Source organism: Vombatus ursinus, unplaced genomic scaffold, assembly GCF_900497805.2.
Source record: "Vombatus ursinus unplaced genomic scaffold, bare-nosed wombat genome assembly UNPS02011014.1, whole genome shotgun sequence".
In the NCBI taxonomy this organism is placed as follows: Eukaryota; Metazoa; Chordata; class Mammalia; order Diprotodontia; family Vombatidae; genus Vombatus; species Vombatus ursinus.
Window position 1 is genome coordinate 16,440,476 of NW_020950792.1, and position 21,950 is coordinate 16,462,425.

General features: G+C 33.0%; 1 pseudogene; it reads right to left on the bottom strand.

Moving 5' to 3' along the window:
• Nucleotides 1-21,711, bottom strand: part of LOC114038437 — a 115,395-nt pseudogene extending 93,684 nt beyond the window's left edge.
• Between the last annotated feature and the right edge of the window lie 239 nt (nt 21,712-21,950).

The following is a 21,950-nucleotide window of genomic DNA, read 5'->3' on the forward strand; positions in this document are numbered from 1 at the left end:
GATAGATAGATAGATAGATAGATAGATAGATAGATAGATAGATAGATGGCCTAGGGTGAGTTGAAAATGAAGGGATGATATCTGGAGAATAAAATTAAGGGATAAGAGAGGATTACACGGACAGAAGGAGAAAGGGAGAGGTAGAATGGGGTAAATTATCTCACATAAAACAGACAAGAAAAGGCTTTTTTTACAGTGGAGGAGAAGTGGGGGAAGGTGAAAGGGAATGAGTGAATCTTATTCTCATCAGATTTGGCTTAAGGAGAGAATAACAAAAATACTCAATTGGGTATGGAAATTATCTTACCCTACAGGAAAATGGAGGGGAAAGGGACATAAAAGATAGTTGAAATATTATTGTATAAACATTGCACAAACCTAATGAATAAATAGGGAAGAAGCCATGTTCTACAAACTCTATGTTATTTACTACAATACAAATCCTCTGGAGATTTCTTTTGGGGATCTCGTTCAGGAGGTGATCAATGGATTCTTTTAATTTCTGTTTTATCCTCTGTTCAAGAATATCAGAGTAGTTTTCCTTGATAGTTTCTTGAAAGATGCTGTCTAGGCTCTTTTTTTTATCATGGCTTTCAGTTAGTCCAATAATATTAAAATTCTCTCTCCTGGATCTATTTTCCAGGTCAGTTGTTTTTCCAATGAGATATTTCACATTCTCTTCTATTTTTTTCATTCTTTTGGATTTGTTTTACAGTGTCTTGATTTCTCACAAAATCACTAGTTTCCAATTACTCCATTCTAATTTTTAAGGAAGTATTTTCTTCAATAAACTTTTGGACTTCCTTTTCCATTTGGCCAATTTTACTTTTAAAGACATTCTTCTCCTCATTGGTTTTTTGGACCTCTTTTGTCATTTGGGTTAAATTATTTTTTAAGGTGTTATTTTCTTCAGTATTTTTTTGGGTCTCCTTTAGCAAGCTGTTGGCTTGTTTTTTCATGATTTTCTTGCATCACTCTCAATTTTTCCTCTACTTCTCTTACCTGCTTCTCAAAATCCTTTTTGAGCTCTTCCATGGCCTGGGACCAATTCCTATTTTTCTTGGAGGCTTTAGATGTAGGAGCTTTGACTTTGTTTCTTCTTCTGAGTGTATGTTTTGATCTTCTTTGTCACCAAAGTATTATTCTATAGTCTGACTCTTTTTGTGATGCTTGCTCATGATCCCAGTCAATTACTTGAGTTATAAATTCTTTGTTAACATAGGGGTCTACTTCCAGTGTGGAGAATGTGTTGTCCTAAACTTTGGGGGTTTTGTGCAGCTGTTTTCAGAGATATTTCTAGGGACCTGTAAATTTTCAGTTCTTCCAAGGTGGTATGATAAGGGGTGAGGTGTTTACTCCTTTCTTGGCCTGTGCTCTGGTCTATGAGTGACCACAAGCACTCTTTTCTGTTTTGGAACTGTGAGGAGGATTTCCTCTCCAATGCCACTACAAACTCCACAATGCCAGCACTCCTCCTCAGCCCAGGACTGCCACCCAGAACTGTGACCCAGATCCAAGCAGGGCCAAGCAAGAGAATTCTGCACCTGCAAAGAAATCCCTGCAATCCCCCTCTTATCAGCCACTTAGTTCCCCCTTAGTCTGTGGGCCTGAAGTTCTGGAAGCAGCCATTACCCCAGGGATGTGCTTGGGGACTGGGGCTGGGACCATGACCACGCTTCTCTCTCACAACAGACATAGATTTTTCCTACTTCCTACTGCCTTTCTAAGTTGTCGTTGGCATTCAAGGGTTGAGAAGTCTGGAAACTGCCACACCTGCAGGTGATTCAGTCCTCTGAGGCCTTTTTCAGGTTCTCAGAGGCCTGCGCACCCACGCCAAACTGTGCTCCTCTCCCAGCCCAGTGCGATATACCTTTTTTGATAAACCATCCTGGTTGTCTTGGGCTGGAAATTTGTTTCACTCTGTCTTTTTGTGGGTTCTGCTCTCTTTGCATTTAAAGATGATGCTCTTGATAGTGTTTGTTCTTTGTGAGAAGAATGTAACTAAAAAATTAAAAACATTCATAGACATAAAATCATATATATGTATTTATGTATATATATATAATCTATGGTATACAATATCAATGTAAATTATTTAAACTGTGAGTAATTTATGTTTGTGGTAAGAAAATCTATTTCATTATGACTTAGAAGGCTAAAGAAATAGATAACTTTATTTCATATATAAGTTATAAGCCATAAGAGGAAGAAGTATCAGTTGACAAAAAAAGAAGTATGTTTCCATGGGGCAAATGAATTTCCTAAGATGAGCTTATTCAGTCATGATGAATTTTTAATCATTTGCTTTGCAGACAGTTACTTGTATTTCAGAGGGAGACAGAATTCCCAGTCTGCTAATCTGTTACTGGCCTCTAGGGCCTAAGACAGGAAAGATTTTATGTTTTGCTTTGTCAAGCATAACAACAGGGGTATTAGCTAAAATTAGCTAAAAAATGAATCTAAATAATTAACAATTTTAGCAAAGTGGCAAGATATAAAATAAATCTACAGAAAGCATCATCATTCTTGTACATCAAAAATAAAACAGAGTAGAAATAGAAATAAAAATTCCATTTAAAATAACTTCAATCAGTATAAAGTAGGTGAGAGTTTATCTGTTTCTTCACACAGGAACAATATTAACACAGTTATAAAACACATTTATTACAAATAAAAGAAAGGAGTAAACAATCAGAGATATATTAGTTGTTCATTGGTAGACCAAGGCAATATAATATAAATGATAATTATATCTAAATTAATGTACTTATTCCATACCTTACCAATCAAAGTACTAAGGAACTATTGTTTGTAGTTAGAAAAATTAATAATAAAATTAATGTAAAAAAATCCAAGAATAACAAGTGCATCAAAAAAAAATAATAAATTGAGGAAGGTGGTCTAAGTGTCAAAGCTCAAATTACAGTACAAAGTATTGTACCAAAACATTATGGTACTGGATAAGAAATAGATTGATTACTTAATAGAATAGATTAGGGACACAATATATTGAAGTAAATGACAACAGTAATCTAGTGTTTGATGAACACAGAGGTCTATGTTATTGAACAGGAATTCACTATTTGACAAAAATTGCTGGCAAAACTGCAAAGTAGTCTGGCAGAAACTAGGCACTGAACAACATCTCACACAGTATACCAAAATAAGGTCAAAATGAGCATATAATGTAGACATAAAGGGTGATATACTAAGCAAATTAGGGGAACATAGAAAAAATATATTCTTGTGAGATCTACAGATAAGGGAAAAGTTTATAAGAAATCAACAGAGTGATGATTATTAAAGGAGAAATGGATAATTTGGATTGGATTAAACTTTAAAATTTTTTGCACAAACAAAACTGATGTAGCCAAATTAGAAGAGAATCAGGAAACTGAGGGGGAGGGATTGACAATATTATTCTCTGATAAAAATCTCATTTCTCAAATATATAGAGAACTGAGCCAAATATATAGAGAACTGAGTTATTCCCCAATTGATAAATGATCATAAGACAGCTTAAAATAAAGAAATCAAAACAATCAGTAATCATATGAAAAAATGCTCTAAATCAATAACAATTAGGGAAATGCAAATTAAAACATTTCTCAGGTACTGCCTCACACCTAAGAGATTGGCTAAGATGAAAGAAAAGAAAAATGACAAATGCTGGAACAAAGGTGGAAAAAATAAGACACCAATGCTCTGTTGGTGGATATGCTTTATGTGGCATTGGACAAGCAAAACAATTTAATCTCTCTCTAATTTAAGTTTTGTTCTGTTTTGTTTTGGTCTGTAAAATGGGGATAGTAGTAGTACCTAACTCATAAGGTTATGAAATGATATAACAGATTTATAATTTCTTTTGGTGTTCCCTTTCATATTTTTGTTCCATAAGGTGCACAAAATAATTAACAGAAGAGAGAAACTACCATTGTCCAGAGGATACATATATAAAAGCACCTCTGACACAACTTTTCAATACATAAAAACTTCATTTTTTGTTTCATTGTGATTTGTTTTTGACATTACTAAGAAGTATCTGATCTCTTGGAATTTACAAAGACATTTCTTTGCTCTTAGCTCTTTTATATATGTATATATACATATATATATAATATATATGTATATATATATACACATAATATATATGGCAATTGGGGTGAAGTGACTTTCCCAGAATCACACAGCTAGTGAGTGTTATGTGTCTGAGGCTGAATTTGAACTCAGGTCCTCCTGGCTCCAGGGCTGGTGCTCTATCCACCACACTCCCTAGCTGCCCCTGCTCTTAGCTCTTGAAAGAGGGATGATAAAGTTTTCAAATGAAAACATATGTCTTGCTAGAGAAGCTTCAAGTAACTGGAAAGAATTTGAGAATCGCTAAACAAAACATTCCCAGATTACATAAAATACTACCTTTATAGGTTTTATCCACTCTTCCAAAGGTTATGAAGTTATGACTCCTGAGGACAGGTGGGGAGTGGGGATGGGAGTGAGAATTCCCAGAAGTTTGCAAATTAATCACAAAATAATATACAAATATATGGTTAGAAAAGTCATAATTGGATGAATCATTTATTTAAAACAGCATATTAAGATGATTATCTAAAATATTCAGAGTCTGGTATTCACTCTAAAAGTTAATCTGGCTATGCAAAACTGAGGGAACAAAAGATATCAAAAAAGAATGTATATATGCACACACATCAACTATTTACAATATTTCTTATAGCTCAGTAAATAAATCAGATGGAAATATACAAATTATCCATAAAATGGGAAATAATATGAAACCACTAAATGAAATTAATAAAATGGAAGAAAAAATAAAGTTTAAAAATAATGTGTCATAATTTTCTATCTGATAAACTTCCTTCTGACATGCTTAGCTTTACTGTTTAGTTCTATTTAACTGCAGTTTTCATTGTTTAAAATTTCCCTCCATAAACTATATGTGAAGAAGTATCAATAAGAGTCAGCAACATGCTGAAATAAGCTGTATGAAATTATGGAGATCATTTTATATTTATGTTTAGAATCAAGAAATTATCTGACTCTCAGTTAATTTCAAATTTGTATTCAATATCAAAGTTAAATTTGTGGGAAATTGCATACAACGCCTTGACAGATTTCATTGTAAGTTGAGTTTTATCTTTTTTATTGCCACATTATCTTCCATGTCATTAAGGAGAAATTCTAAAGCTTTCAGAATATATGATGTCCATGTCAAAAACATATGTAAATCAGAGGGGTGGAGTTTACTAGCATAAAAAGGAATTGAGGAGAATATCTTTTCTGTTTCTTTATCATGCAGATGAGACAGAATTTTAATTCATAATCTTTCCTCTGACAGACAGTAAGTAATATAGCAGCAAAACCCATAAATGTCTAATACATTACATTTCCTTTTTAACTTTTTTCTTCTTTCTCAGTGATTCCAAATACAGTAAACAAAAAGAGATCAATCAATAAATCAACTCTTTCACTGTTCCATAATCTTGATAATGACTTCTGTTATGGAAGTTACTTCCCAATTTTAAGGAATAAAATTTTAACATTCTCATTATGAAAATGAAGACTTGTTAAAAAGAAAAAGAAAATGGGTTCTCATAAATTCAGATTCTCACTGACAGTTACAATTAAAAACTAGAGAAGTAATTTATAAAAAGATCTTAAAAAACACCAAAATACTTGGGAATTTGAAGTTTTAGGGCATTTTCTAAAGAAATTTATAATCCTTAATTATTTTCTGAAATTGATTTTCACATAAATTCAGCTCAACAATTCAAATAAACACATTCACTAATTAAATATATCAACTCACAGTAGATTGCAAAGGGAAGAATCTAAATTATTTTTGACAAATAAAATACTACATAAAGGCAAAATTTAAATACTTTTTGTAAGATACATGTGCAATACATTTATTCAGAGTCTACTGAGGTTTTTTTTTTTTTTCCCTCTCCTTACCTAATGCTTACTGTCTTTTGCACAGAACATTTAAAAATTCCTCTGATCCTCTCCTTATTTTCTTTTTCTTTTTAACTTTTTTTTTCTATTGAACAAACTATTTAACTGTTACTAAGGAAAAACAAACTTGAGAAGAAAACAGGTGACAAAATATAGCTTATATACTAATAGCCTAGAGAACATACTTACTCAGAGGCTACAGTGATTTATTTCAGAATACTGATGAAGATATTTATCATTTATCAGTACCATAAACACAAAGTTTTGTATGCAGATGAGAGTCCTGCTGGAGTTGCTAAATACAGCAGATAGACAGTATAGGAATCATGACAGGAGTGAGCTACATTATGCTGCACATAGAGAAGTTCTTCAATTTAAAAAGGCCTATTTTGCTCAAAGGAAAAAAAAATGCCCAATCTGAATTTGGGAGCCTTGGGTTTTAGTTCCAGTTGCACCAATAATTGTTAAGATAAGTTACTCAGGCCATATTGTGACTGTTTCCTCATATATCAAATAAGCACTTTGAACAAGTAAAATTATTGACTTTGAATCATTTGAACTATTTACTTTGAACAAATGCAGTGATTCGAATAAATAAAACTAACTAGGTATTGTCAGTTAACCTTAAATCCAGACTCTTTTCTACTCTGAAATTCTATGATTCTAAATACTTGTGGAAGAAAAGAATGATTATTAAGTTACATTTTCTTGCTGTCAAATAGGAGGACATCAAAAAGAGTGCTTATCACTATGTAAAAGAGGCATTTGTCAGAAATTCTATTTGAAGTCTGAAATTCAGCATCAAAATTTTAAAATCAGGGTTCTGACAATCTGAACTCTACTTAGTAGAGTCTATTTAGAAAACTAATAATAACTTACATTAATAAAAATGATGAACAATTTAAAAAGATTTTTTTCACAATAACCTTATGAAATAAATAGGGAAAGAAATAGTATCCCCATTTTTTAGATGAAAGAAGTTTGAAACCCCTTAAAGCAATGTCTTGTTTAAGATTAAATAGCTAGTTAGTGTCAAAAGACTTCAGAAAAGTGTCCAAGACTTCAGAAAAAAAAGATCACTATCGAAATAAAAATGACAATTTTCCTTTAAAGCTCCTCATTATAATAAAGGAGGCAAATACATTAGAGAAAAGGAACTCAAGCTTATCCTCACATAAGGGGATTTTATACTTAGAAATAATACATTTGAACACTTTAAATAAACAAAATATAAATAACAAATTCAAGTTACTATAAAACCAGAAAAAATAATTCTTAAGTAAATAGGAATCTTAGAAATAATAGTTCAATTTATACTGTAGACATTTATCTTCATTTGTAAAATGTTGTGTCAGGCAAGAAACATTTATTAAACACTTACAGTTTGCCAGGAATTATACTCACCACCAGGGATGTAAAGAACAGTCAAAAAAAAAAGTTCCTGCCCTCAGAGAGGATATCTTATAACAAGAAGGGCAACATGTAAAACAGTAAGGTACATAAGATCCGATGGAAGATAATCTGAGAAGGGGAAAGGTGCTATCATCTGAGAAGATTATAAAAGGTGGAATTTCAACTGAAGAAGTGCTTGAACTATTGTAGCCCACCTTTTCAAGGTTTTTACCTACAAAGGGCAGAAAAGAAGTAGGGTGATAGTGAGCAGGGATAGAAGGATCAAGTGAGAGGGTTTTTTTGTTTGTTTGTTTATTTTGTTTGTTTTGTTTTCAGGATATGGGAGACATGGGCATGGCTTTAGGCAGTAGAAAAGAAGCCAGTATAGAGGGAGAGATTGAAAATAAGTGAAAGAGTGGGAATTGCAGAGGGGGCAATCTGTTGGAAGAGACAAGATGGAATGGGATCACTTGAACAGGTAGAGAAGTTACACTTGGTAAGGAATAAGGACATTTCATCATGTAAGACAGGTGAAGGAGAAGGTGGCAGAAGGTATTTGAGTGATATGAGATAAGGAAGAGGAAAGAAGACAGAGTGCATAGTTAATGGCTTCATTTTTTTCTGTAAAATATGAGGCAAAGTTCTACACTGAAAGAGAGTAGGGAGGGGAATCATGGGGGATTTGAAGAGAGATGAAAAGGTTTGGAAGAGTTGAGGCAATGAATGGGATAACAAATTCATTAGGGAGGCAAAGTAGGATTGCCTAGCAGCAGTGAGGGTCACTTGAATCCATGTAACGAAATTTGTAGTGGACTTAACCAGAATGGTGGTGTGATTTTTTTCAATCTTTGTTCAGCAGCATGTGTGTAGGTAAAAAAGATGATTGAAAAAAGACATAATTTAAGAATATTCAGACTTACTAAACATTATGAAAAAAGCAGGATATTACATTTAATAAATCATAAAAAAACTGCCCATATCTATAAGAACCAGTGGTCAAATGGAAGATTTCAATTACTTCCTGAAAGAAATATCTCAAAGAAAATACTCAAGAATGTCATAGCAAAAATACAAATCTTCAAAATGAAAGACAAGTATTACAAAAAGGTAGAAATAATTCAGTTATAAAGGAATTACAGTCAAAATTATGCAAGATTGTCAAAACTACACAGAAATAAAAAAGGTTGGAGTCAGTTATCAATGGATAGATAGATAATAAGCAAACCAACAAGCAAGTGAATCAATCAACAAATATTTAAAATAAAAAAACTTACTTTTCATTATTTATGTACAAATTCACAGTGGGAAAAATGTCCATTTAATAGAATGGAAAAATTTTTAAAGTTCCTGATTAAAAGATTATATCTGAGTGGAAATTTTGAAATACAAGCACAAGAGTCAAGAGATATGTAGAATAATAACTATATTTGAGCAATTGTATGTGGATAGATGTTTATGAAGAATTTGTTTCCTGAGACGGACAGAAGAGACTAGGGTCTCCTTAGAAATTTACTGACATGAAGGCTACAGAAAAAAAAAATTAAATAAGATGCAGACAGGTCTATATGTAGTTTTCTCTTGTCTTAGTTTTTAAGAGGGAAAAGAAAAGGGAAATACAATTGTCACAAAAATGTGTAAGCTATGTGACCCTAGCAATTCACTCAATCTGTTGTTTATTCAGTTTCCTTATCTGTAAAATGTTTTGAAATCTATAATCATTAAATTCCGTTCCAACACCAAATATAATCCTACTTATACACTAGGAAAGGAGGAAGAAATGAGAGGAAAGAAGGGGACACATTATAAAAATATATTTAAAGTTAAGAAATACAAAATTATCATAACTGTGAATGTGAATGGGATAAATTCACAAAAAGGAGTAAGATAGTTAATGATATTACAAATAAGAATCAAATATACATACATACACACATGTGTATATATATGCATATATGTAAGTGTATGCATATTTATCTTTTACATTTTATTGATGTTTTCTGTTTCTAACTATCCCATGTATTCCCCCATCCCTACTCAAGAGCCATCACATATGACAACAATTATTTTTAAACAAAAAGGGAAAAAGTTAGAATAACTGATTGATACATTCAGAAAGCCTGCAAACACATACAATGTGTGACACCTGTGAACCTTTTACCTCCATGAAGGGGTAGGTTGGGTATATTTTCTCATATTTCCTCATTTAAGTCATACTTGACCTTTATAATTTGGTTACATTGGATTTTAATTATTTTTGTCATGTTATTGTTCCTTCCATTAAAATTATTACATTCCCCATTTTTATTATTTTCTTGGTTCTGCTTACTTCACTTTGTATCAGTTCATATAGATTTTCCCATGCTTCTCTATATTCATCACACATATTATTTCTTACATCACAATAATATTCCATTATGTATTTATGCCACAATTTGCTTAGTTATTCCTCAACTGATGGGCATGTGCTTTTTTTCTGATGCTTTGCTATCACAAAAAGTGCAGTTATAAATTTTTTTGAGTAATATAAGGACTTTTTTTCTTATTGATGACTTTCTTGGTGTATAAACTTAGTAATGGGTTCTCTGGTTAAATGAGTATAAACATTTCTGCTTCAAGTAATCAGTTATCAATTTTATCTTTTATAATGCCTCTATCTCTTAGTAGGTTATGAAATATCTCTTACCCAGAGTAGTGTGAATGACATGATTTGTTTCTCTTCTATTTTTTCAGAGTATTATCTTTAATATCAAGGTCACATATCCATATAGAATTGTTTTTGGAGTGTGCTGTAAGGCATTGTACTGACTAATTTCTGATAGACTGCTTTCCAGAGCAGTTTTTATCAGATAGAGTTTTTATCAAGGTAACATGTTTTTCACTTTATCAAATACCGGGTAATTGAGTTTTATTGTTTTATAATCTCCCTTCTCTAGTCTATTACATTAATCTTTCTCTTTATTCTTTAACAAATATTAAATGGTTTTGATGAATGTTGCTTTATAACATAATTTGAGGTCTGGAAACATTATTCCCCTCTTCCTTCCTTATTTTATTTTATCATTTCATTTGATATTCTGGTTCTTTTATTTTTTTTTTCCAAATGAATTGTGCAATTATTTTATCAAGTTCTATAAAATGTCTTTTTAGTAATTTGAGTGGTATAGCATTAAAATTATAAATTAATTTTGGTCAAATTATCATTTTAATTATGTTGTCTTAGCCTAGTTATGTGCACCAAATATACCTCCCATTATTTAGGTTGTTCTTTAATTTGTTAATTAAAGAATTTTTATATTTTGTATAAAGAATCTATGCATAAAGATTTCTTAATCTTTGTAAATGAATCTATATGTCTTTTTTTGTTATTTGAGAGGTTGATGCCCAGATACTTTATGCAATTTTTAGTTAATTGGAATGGGATTTCCCTTTCTATAATTGCTTCTTGTGTTTGCTCCTAGGATTTTTTAAAAAAACGCTATTGATTTTTGAGGATTCATTTGTAACCTGCAATTTTGCTAAAGCTATTAATTATCTCAGTAATTTTGCTGATTCCCCAGGGTTTTCCAAGTAAACTATCATGTCATCAGCAAATAGGAGTATTTTTATCTCCTGCTTGTTTATCTTTATTCTTTAATTGTTTTCTCAGTGCCAAGAGAAATGTGTTGATTTTTTTGACTTTGGAGGGGTGCTTTTAATGTCTCTATTCTTACCATTGAAGATGGCATCTTTGAGGTCAAGTCCATAACCAAGTTCAAGCAAACACACAAGAAGGACATCAGTTAGAATAAGAGGGCTATTCACTGTGCACCACTTGTGAATGTGCAAAGGGCAACATCTCTTCCAGTACCCATGCCAGTATTGAGTTTGACTCCCTGTATGAAGGTATCAACTTCTATACCTCAATTGCTCGAGCCCATTTTGACGAGCTGAATGCTAATCTTTCCTGTGACACACTGGACCCTATGAAAAAGGGGTTAAGGGATGCCAAGCTAGATAAATCTCAGATTCATGACATCATCCTAGTGGGTGTATCCATTTGTGTACCCAAAATCCAGAAACTTCTTCAAGGCTTCTTCAATGGGAAGGAGCTCAGCAAGAGTATCAATCCTGATGAGGCTGTTCCTACGGAGCAGCAGTCCAGGCTTCATTTTGTCTGGAGATAAATCTGAGAATGTGCAGGAATTGTTGCTGTTGGATGTCACTCCTCTTTCCCTTGGAACTGAAACTGCTGGTGGAGTTACGACAGTTCTTATCAAATGTAATACCACCGTCTTCACGAAACATATAGACCTTTACCACCTATTCATACAACCAGCCTGGCGTGCTTATTTAGGTTTATTAAGGTGAGACAGCAATGACAAAGGATAAGAACTTGCTTCACAAATTTGAGGTCACAGGAATCCCCCTATCCCCAGGGGTGGTTTTTTTTGAGATTGAAGTAACATTTGACATTAATGCAAATGGCATCCTCAATGTTTCTGCTATGGATAGGAGCACAGTCAAGGAGAACAAACAAGATCACCATCATCAATGACAAAGATTGTCTGAGCAAAGAAGACATTGAACATATGATCCAGAAGGCTAAGAAATACAAGACTGAGGATAAGAAGCAGAAAGACAAGGTGTCTTCCAAGAATTCTCTTGAAACTTATGCTTTCAACACAAAAGCTACCATAGAGGATGAACAACTGCAAGGCAAAATTGGTGATGAAGACAAACAGAAAATCTTTGAAAAATGTAATGAGATAATCAACTGGCTATATAACAACAACATTTGTTTCCAATATTTCTGTGCCCTAGTACATGGTTAATTTGTGTAACAGTTCCATGTGTTTTGAGAAATATGTAGATTCTTTTGCTATTCCTTTTAGAAGATGGCATAGGTCTTTTAACTCCAGTTTCGCCAGAAATTTGTTGAATTCAAATTTTCCCTTTTGTTTCTCTTCCTATTAAATTTACCCCAACTAATAGAAAAATATTTAAGTCTCCTGTCACTACTGTGTTACTATCTATGTATTCTTGAAGTTCAGGTAATATTTCCTTTATGGATTTGGATAAGTTATCTGAAGCATGTAAATTAATTACTGATATTGGACTACTGTCCATGATTCCTTTTAGCCTAATGCAGTTTCCTTGCTTATCCCTTTTTATTTTTGACTATTCATTTTTTTTCTTTGTCTGATAATATCATGACAACACCTTTTTAAGAGTCACTTGATGCATACTAAATGTTTCTTCAACCACCCAGTTTTATTCCATGTATGTCTTTTTTATTACTTTTTTTTTCTTGGAAATAATAGATTGTGTAGTTTTGTCTTCTTAGTCAATCTATTACTATTTTTCATTTTATTGAATGGTTTAATCTATTCATATTTAAAGTTATGGGTTAGGTTTATATTTTCCTCCTATCACTATTTTTTTCAGATTATTATTTGTCCCTTTTTCTGCTTTAAGCACAGTGTTATGTTCTTTCAGTTACTTCACTTCAATTTTTTTTGACATAGTCCTTTTCCTTCTAACTCTCTTCCCCTCCCCCTTGATCTCATTTTCCCCTTTCCCTTTAGGGTTTTGTTCATTAGTTCTGCTCTTCTACTTTTATCTAATTATATCCTCCTGCTTTTTTTCCCTTTTCAGTCTATAAGGTGTTCCCTTTCTCTCCTCCTCTTCAGCTAGTCTTATTCATTGGCTTTTTTTAATTTCATTTTTGTGCCCCTTTTGAAAAAGGATTTCTTAGGGGCAGCTAAGTGGTGCAGTGGATAGAGCACTAGCCCTGGAGTCAGGAGGACCTGAGTTCAAATCTGGCCTCAGACACATAATATTTCCTAACTGTGTGACTCTGGGCAAGTTGCTTAACCCCAACTGCCTCATCAAAGAAAAAGGATTTCTTTTACTCTCTTCATTATTCCTCTTCTCATTCTGTTTACTCCAGACACTCATTCTCTGATCAATGACCCCTATAATTATTAGTCTCTATTTTCTTTGTATTTTTCATACAATAAAGGTTTCCAAAATATATATTCTAAGCTCTGCCCTCCGGGTGCTTTTGCCACTCTCTTGTAGGGCCAACAGCATCAATTCTCTTTTTTCCATTTTATCTCACTCTAATAGCAATGTCTTATTGCAAGTGGTAGGTCACCTCCTCACCCCAGCTGACCTATACCCTCTCTTGTTGACATTTTTTCCCTATGTTTTCCTAGAAATATCCTCCTTGCATTCATGCTCTCTCATTCCTCAAAGTTCCAGTTGACTGCAGGGGAACTAAGCCCCTCCCCACAGGACAAGCTAACTTTTCAGTTCACTAATTCCCTATTTCTCATCTAGTGTAAGATTTTCATCTCCCTTCACCCACAGGAACATTCATTGATGGAATCTCTTCTCACCTCCAAAGTAAGACCTCTTTCCTTTCCTCCCCTTTCCAACCTCACCCAGCCATAACTCACCAGTTCCCTTCTCAGCTCTTCTCTTTTTTGAGAATACTGAGGTCACCTTCCTCTTAATGCTAAATCTCAATTGGATTGCATAGAATCTCTCACTTCTCTAATCCTCTGTTCCTCTCCCCTCCTTTCAAATATCCTTCCACGTTGTGATGTAGCCCCACAGAAGAAGCATTAATTGCAGATAGTGTTGTCAGGTTCTGTTCATAATGCTCCTGGTCTGACTCTTCATTGTTACCTCTACCAATTTTCCTCATTTACTTCTGCTTCCTTGTGTACTTTTAGAAAGAAGTCTATTACCGGTCTTTCTGTCATCAATCTGTTGCTGATGCTGTCTGCATTTATTAACTTCTCCTTTTTTCTGTTGCTTGGGTATTTCAGAAACACATTTTGCAGTTTTAGTTTTCTTTTCTTTTTGGGGAGGAATGGGGTGAGGCAGTTAGGGTTAAGTGACTTACCTAGAGTCACACAGCTGATGTCAAGTGTCTGAGGCTGGATTTGAAGTCAGGTCTTCCTGACTCCAGGAACTGTGCCACCCAGCTACCCCTAGTTTTAGTTTTATTTTAAAATTTGTTCTAACTCTTTATTATTGAGCATCTTTTTGTATGGTTAAGCTCAGATCTGCAGGATAAGTCACCCTGGGCCCCATTGTGAGCTACAGGTATCTTTGAAACATATTATCCCTTTCCTTCTTCCTTATTTCTAGTGGATGTGGAATAATCTTGTTATTCAAAAGCTCTTCCTTTTGCATTTGAAGGTGTTTTTCCTAATGGCTTATAGAACTTGTTTCTAAATTGAATTATTCAGTTTAAGTAATATATGTCTTAGACTTGGCAGCCTTGGGTCTTTTTCTGGAGGTGATCTGTTAATCTTCGCAATTGAGAATTCTTTTTCCATCTTCAGAAGATCTTGCAGTTTTCATATATTATTTCCTTCAGTTTGAGGTTAAGGGTTTTTTTTTTTTGGTCTTATATTCTTCTGAGGGAACTATGATTCTTAGACTGTCTCTATACATCTTGTCTTCAAGATCCATATGTGTTGCTTACATGGTGAGCATACTTTCATTTAATGTTGGGTTTTTTTTTTGCTTCTCTTCATCTAGAAGTTGTGGTCTTTCACTTCTATGTATTTGCATCCCCAAACTATTGTTCTCTTTCTGTCTGTCAGTCTGTCTCTCTGTCTGTCTCTTTCTTTCTCTCTCTGCCATTGCAGATTAACTTTTTCTATTCTGTTCATTATTTTTGGATTTGAATAACACAAATTCTGCTCCCATAATTCTTATTCCTGTTTTAAACCACTCAGTAACAATTTGTGGTTCAAAGTTTTCCTCAACTTTTACAGAATCCTCTGTCTTGTGAAGTGTTGGATCATTTTTTTCATTTTGCAGTATTTATTAATATATGTTTGAACTCATTTACTACATCTAAAAACCATATTTCCTTCTGTTTTTGCTGTCTCCCCCCCCCCCCCCCCCCGTTAAACTGTCTGTTTATGTTCAAAGTCTTTGAGATTTTTCCTTCTTCAGAACTTTGGTGCTTTGGTACTTTGTCTCCCCCTCCCCCCATTCCTTCATTATTTTGCTTATCATTTACTTCTGACTTCATTACTTCTGATTGGGCTTTCCTTGGCGACTGGATCGCAAAACATCTTAGTCTCCTCCCACATTGGGCAATCCACAGTTCACCAGCTTAGGTCTCTGCCTCAATTGACTTTTGAGTGGTCAGTACTGGCCCCAGCTGAATGCTATCCTTTTCAGGCTTAGTGGAGTGCTACATAGCTCCCCACGTGCACGATGTTCTGTCCTGGTGAACCGGCGCACACCCCCTGTTCCCTAGTTATCTGGCCTGGCACCTTTATTTTAGAGTCTTCTTTTCCTTGCAGCACTGGCTGCTTTCCCCAACTCTGGAAGAGTCTGCTTTTCCTGGAACCCTAGATGATGCTTCAGGTTTCAGTACCCAGTAGGCTTTTGCTCCTGAAGAGCAAGTCCAGTCCTCTATCTAGCTGTCCTCAATAATAACAATAAAAATTAAAACAATGCTGATGTTTCAACTCACATTCAATTAATTGACAAAAAACTATAACATCTAGAAACAGTCAATGCCAGGGTGTGAGAAAAGAGACAAAATATTTAATTTGCTCTTGGTATAACTGTTAATTGCCCCCAACCTTTTTGGAAAACAGTTCAGATTATGCAAAAACAATTTTTTTTCATGACATTTGACTCAAGAATCTCACTATTCAGTTTATGTTCCAAGGTGGTCAATAACAGCATGTATTGTCTCTTACATAACAATATATTCATTGTAGCAGTTGTAGTAGTAAAAATAATGGTACCGAATAACCTGAATGTGACTGAGAGTTAGATCACACAATGCATAGAGTTCTGGACGTTAATTCCAATCTGGCCTAGGACACTAGCTTTGTGACACTGGGCAAATCACTTAATTATAATCTACCTCAGTTTCCTTATCTATAAAATGGGAATGATAATGGTAGTTTATACCTAGCAGGATTGTTTGAGGATGAAATAAGAATATTTGCAAAGGGTTTTGAAAATTATATACACTTATACATATATGCATATATATACATGGTTACATACATGGTTATATATATGTGTGTGTGTACACACACATATATAATAGCTAGCACATATATTTGTGTGTGATAGCTGTTATATTACTATTTAATTATGGTATATGAATGTAATTCATTATGTGGACCAATTTGAATGAAATGATCCAGAGAGAAGAGAGAACAAAAACATAACACATGATGGGTATAACAATGGCTAAAAAAAGTCTGTAAAGACATTGTTTTATTTAAACAATAATAATATTTATGTAGTATTTTACGTTTTGAAAGCATTTTACAAGTATCTAATTTATTTTCCCCAAGACAACCCTCGGAGGTAGGTTCTATTACAAACATAATTTTTCAGATGAGAAGACTGAGGTAGACAGAGGTTAGGTTACTTGCCTAGGGTTACACAGTTAGTGTTTCATGCCATGTTTGAATTTAGGACCACCTGACTCTAGGGTCAGGGCTCTATCTACTTTGCTACATAGTTGAAGGAAGATGTAGGTATCCCTAGCTGAAATTTGAAATGAATTTTCTCATTTAAGCATCCATTAGGAGATTGTTTCTTTTCTTTAATACTGTTTGAATTATAAAATCTTAAAGTTGGATGGGATCTCAGAAGCCGTTTTAACCTATATATGAAGTAAATAATTACCTTTTTCAGCTTACTTGGCAATTGCCTGAACTATACTTTATTTTTTTTTTTGCATTTGAATTTATTATTTATTTTAAACATTCTCTTTGTCAATTCTGAGTTCTAAATTACCTATCTTCCACATACCCCTCACACACCCACTGAGAAGGCAAGCAATATGATATCAATTATGCATGTTAAATCATGAAAAACATTTCCATATTAGCCATATTTTTTTAAAGTAAGAAAAATAAAAAAGTGAGTAAAGTATACCTCAATTTGAACTGATAGTTTATCAGTTCTTTCTCTGGAGGCAGATAACATTTTTTTTTTCTATAATGAGTCCTTCTGAATTTTCTTGGATCATTGAATTGATCAGAGCTGGCTATAATAATGCTAATGAAACTCTCTCCAAGAGAAGGTTGGATTCAGATGAATTACAATGAATAATTTTGGTTCTGTAGAGTACAAAATGAAACAGACATCCTTCCTATCCATAGAGAAGTAGGGAACACAGGAGTGAAATGCATAATATATTATCAGATCTAGCTCAAATGTAATTTAGTTTTACATACTTATTTTATTTCGTTATAGTCTAAAGCTCATTATGGGAGTAGACAGAGATAATGACAGTGAATGACTGTGATGTTAAAAACAAAACAAAAAAAGGTTTGATTTTTAAAAGGAAAGAAAATGGAATTTAGGGGCAATTCATACATAAAGGTACAATGCATCTCTGACAGAAATTTAGAAGAAATACAGATAACTGTTGGATGGTTTTAAGGAATAGATAAAAATCAAAGACTAAGTTGAGAACAATATTTTTACACTTTCAGGAGAGAATGCTATCATCCTCACATAAACATTCAATTAACAGCATGATGACAGCAGTTGAGGGGTATGTAGTTCTGGAAATAGAATTTGGATTTGTATTTGTTCAGATTAATAAGTTTTTTCAGAATTTCTAAATAATGATTCAAAGAAAATGTAGTTAACAGTAAAATCAAATTATGCAAACATTCCTACTCTGTCAAATTAAATTCTTTTCAAATTTTGGTCTTCTTTGAAGCTGCTAATGTACCTTTAAAAATCATTTTCACATCTAAAGACATAAAAAAAGAGCTAGCTAAATTATTCTCAAAGAAAAAGGATTATAATTATTCATGGATAAATAGTTAATATTGTGTAATTAACAATTTTATGACTATTATAGTTTTTAACTCTTCAGAGTCAATAGACATTTGAAAAACACAAGAAAAGTTTGGAATACATTGGGTTGTATCTCAAATTCCAAGAATTTATTAGTTTATTTATTTATACTTAAGGTCTTCCATTAGGAAAATGTTTTGTAATCTGCAAATCTCTATGCAAATATGTGCTGTTATGACTAATTACTATAATCATTAGTACTAAAATGTTACATTGGTATCATTCCTTTTACATAATATCACATTTCATTCTCTGTTGTCTTATTGTGGTGTGATGGTGACCTTGAGTCTTGAAGGTTATGACAACAAAACTCAAATTTTGTTGAATTCAACTAAGCTGAAAATATTTTGAATATCACTCAGGGAATATACTGAGTATATATCATGTCAAAATTTATCTACTGAATGAAGATAGTGCAAGCTATTAGGGATTATTTGATTTTTATCTTTACATTATCAGTCTTTATATCATAACCCCTTACATAGAGTAGACATTTAACGTATATTTATTGATTTTAATTGAGGCAAAGAAGTATTTTTATTCTGTGTTGATGGAAAGAGTATCCATTCTGACAAAATCATAGATACTTGAAATTTGAAAGTAGATCCTCATTAGGTAAAAATGATAGATATTATCAGTTCTATTTTATGTGTAACGAAAATGAGGATGAGGAAATTTAAATAAATTTTCAAAAGTCCAACATGAAGCTATTAATTCAGAGTTAGGGCTTATTTCTAGGTTTTCTAAGTAGTGTTTTCCCCCCATTGTTGTGATTGGTATTGAAATGAACCATAAACAATCAAAAATATTCCATCTTAAGAATAATATTTTAAATATATTCATAGATGTGATTTGGTAAGATGCTAACATATGTCCTAAAAATAGTCAAAATCAATAATGTTTTTGAAAGATCTCTTTTATTTTTTTTAATTAGTGAGCATTTATCTTTCTTCATTGTCCCTCCAGTCTCCCACTCACACACACATACAAACATACTGCCAAAATGGGGGTCAGAAGAGAGAAAGAGAAAGGGAAAATAAAACACTTGTAACATGTATACATATATATATATACACACATGTATGTATGTATGTGTATATATGTGTATGTATGTATGTATATATGGGTATATATGTGTGTGTGTGTGTATATATGTGTATGTGTGTGTGTGTGTGTGTGTGTGTGTGTGTGGAGATGGGTGGGGGTGGGTACGTATCCAAAGAAAACAAGTTACAAGTTCTCATATTGGTCATGTTTAGAAATATGTCTCATTCTATGCCTTAAATCCAACCCCTCTCAGTGAGGTGGGCAGTTATGGATCAGAGTTCTTAAATCTTTCAAAGACGTTTGTTTTTACAATGTTCTTATTATATGAATTGTTTTCATGGCTCTGCTCACTTCACTCTGTATCTGTTCATAAGTTTTCCCAGGTTACAAATCTCAAACAAATCTTTTCATTATTTCCTGTATACTATCAATTTCATTTTCCACATCATTATTTGATTAACCATTTCCCATGTGATGAGAGTCACACTTTAGTTTTCCAATTATTTGCCGCCAAAAAAGAGTCCTGTAAATATTTTTGTACATAATAGTCCTTCTTCTCTTTCTTTGAATTATGCACATTCAATCCCATTGCAATCTTCCCGTCTTCTTAATTTCCTTATTACTATGGATAGAACTATGATTTTTCCTGGCTCAAGACTTGGATGTCATCCTAGAGTCCTTATTCTTTTTCCCCCTCCATATCCAATCAGTTATCAAATCTTGTTGTTTCTACCTCCATAGCATCTTTGGTATAAGCCTATTTCTACTAACACTGTCCACAATTTGGTGCAGGCTCTTATCACCTCGCACTTGGACTATAATAAAAGACTTCTTGGTCTCCCTGCATCAAATCTCTTACCACTCCCATCCATCATTCATCTAGCTATCAAATTGGCTTTCCTAAAGCTCAAGTCTGACGACACCACATCCTACTCAGTAAAATCCATTGGGTACCTATCACCTGCAGGATCAAATATAAATTCTTTTGTTTGGGTTTTAAAGCCCTTTCATAACCTAGTTCCCTGCCCTTCCTCACATCTTTCCAGTCATCTTCTACTTTTTCCATGTATTCTAAATCTAGTAAAACTCACTCCTTGCTATTTGTCACAAAAGGCTCTCACACTTAACCTTGTGCTTTTTTGCTGGCTGTTTTCTCTCCTTGGAATTATCTCCCTCATTTCTACATCATGGATTCCCTAGGTTCTTTCAAGTCTCAGCTAAAATCCTTCCTTGAAATCTTTCCCAGTCCTCCCTTAATTCTAGTGCATTACCCCAGAGATTAACTTTAATTTATCCATCATAAATCTTGGTGATCATACTTGGTTGTATAGACTCTCCCATTCAAGTAGATTATTCTTAGGTGCAGGGACTATTTTTTTTTCTTTTCATTTCTTTGTGTCATCAGTGCTTAGCACAATGCTTGAATATATTTTTATTTATTGTTCTCCCAAATGAAAGACAGGTTTTTTTTGTTTTATTTATTAATTTGATGTATTTATTTTTTTAATTTTGTTAATCTTTTATTTTCCAGAATTTCTATTTTGATATTTAATGTTTGTTTGTTTGTTTTTTAAGTAGGAAGTGTACTTTCTCTCTGTTGTTGATAAAAATGTTTAGATTTTTTTTTTCCTGAAGGGTTATTTTATTGAATCTCATATATTTTGGGATGTTGCATTATTGTAATTTTATTTAATAAAATTAGCTATTGTGTCTATTATTTATCCTCCACGTCAACAATTCCTTGGGATTTCATTATATATTGTCCAATTAATTACAATTCTTTCTTCAATGATTTTTTGAAAATATATGTATATATATATATATGTATTTGTTCTATTATATTTGTTCAGTCAATGTCATGGTTAATTTTCATTAATACACAATACAGAATAGGTAAATATGCATGCTTCTTTCTGTTATTCATCTCTATTTCCAGAAATCCATTATATTGAACTTTTCTAAAATTCTGTTCAGTTTTATTTACTTATTTTTTCTTAGTTTTGTTAGATTTGAGTGGGAGTGAAATTAATTCATCAAGGTCCTCCACTCTGAAAATTGTTTCCCTCTGTAACTCATTTAGCTTTTTCTTTTAAGAATTTAGATGCTGTTTTTTTTTCAGTACATGCATATGTTAAGTATTGTTATGAATTTATTTTCTTCAGTTCATTCTAATATAATATAGTTTCCTTGCTTTCTCATCAATCAGTTCAATTTTTACTGTGCCCTGGTCTGCAGAAGCAATTTCTAATCTTGATTTTTTTTTAACTCAACTAAAATAAAAATATTTTTTCAACAACTCATTTCAATTCTGAGTGAATCTTTATGTTTCCAATATGTTTCTTGTAAACAATATTTTGTCAGAATCTGCTTCTAATTCATTATATTATCCTTTTCTATGTAATGGGTGAGTTCAAATCATTCACCTTTGTAGATATGAGCGCTCATTGCGTATTCACACCATCCTATTCTGTCACATTTCCCATCTCTTTCTCCCTTTCCTTCTTTATGAAGAATAAGATAAGAAAGCATTAAACGAAACACTAGCAATTTATGTTTGATTCACTCTGCTAACATCGTTCCTGCCGCCTCTCTTACCTTCCCTTTACTCTGATCATTTACTTGTACCATAAGTCTAACATCTGCTTATGCGTTCAAAATGAGAGAATAATAGATCTACTCCTGTA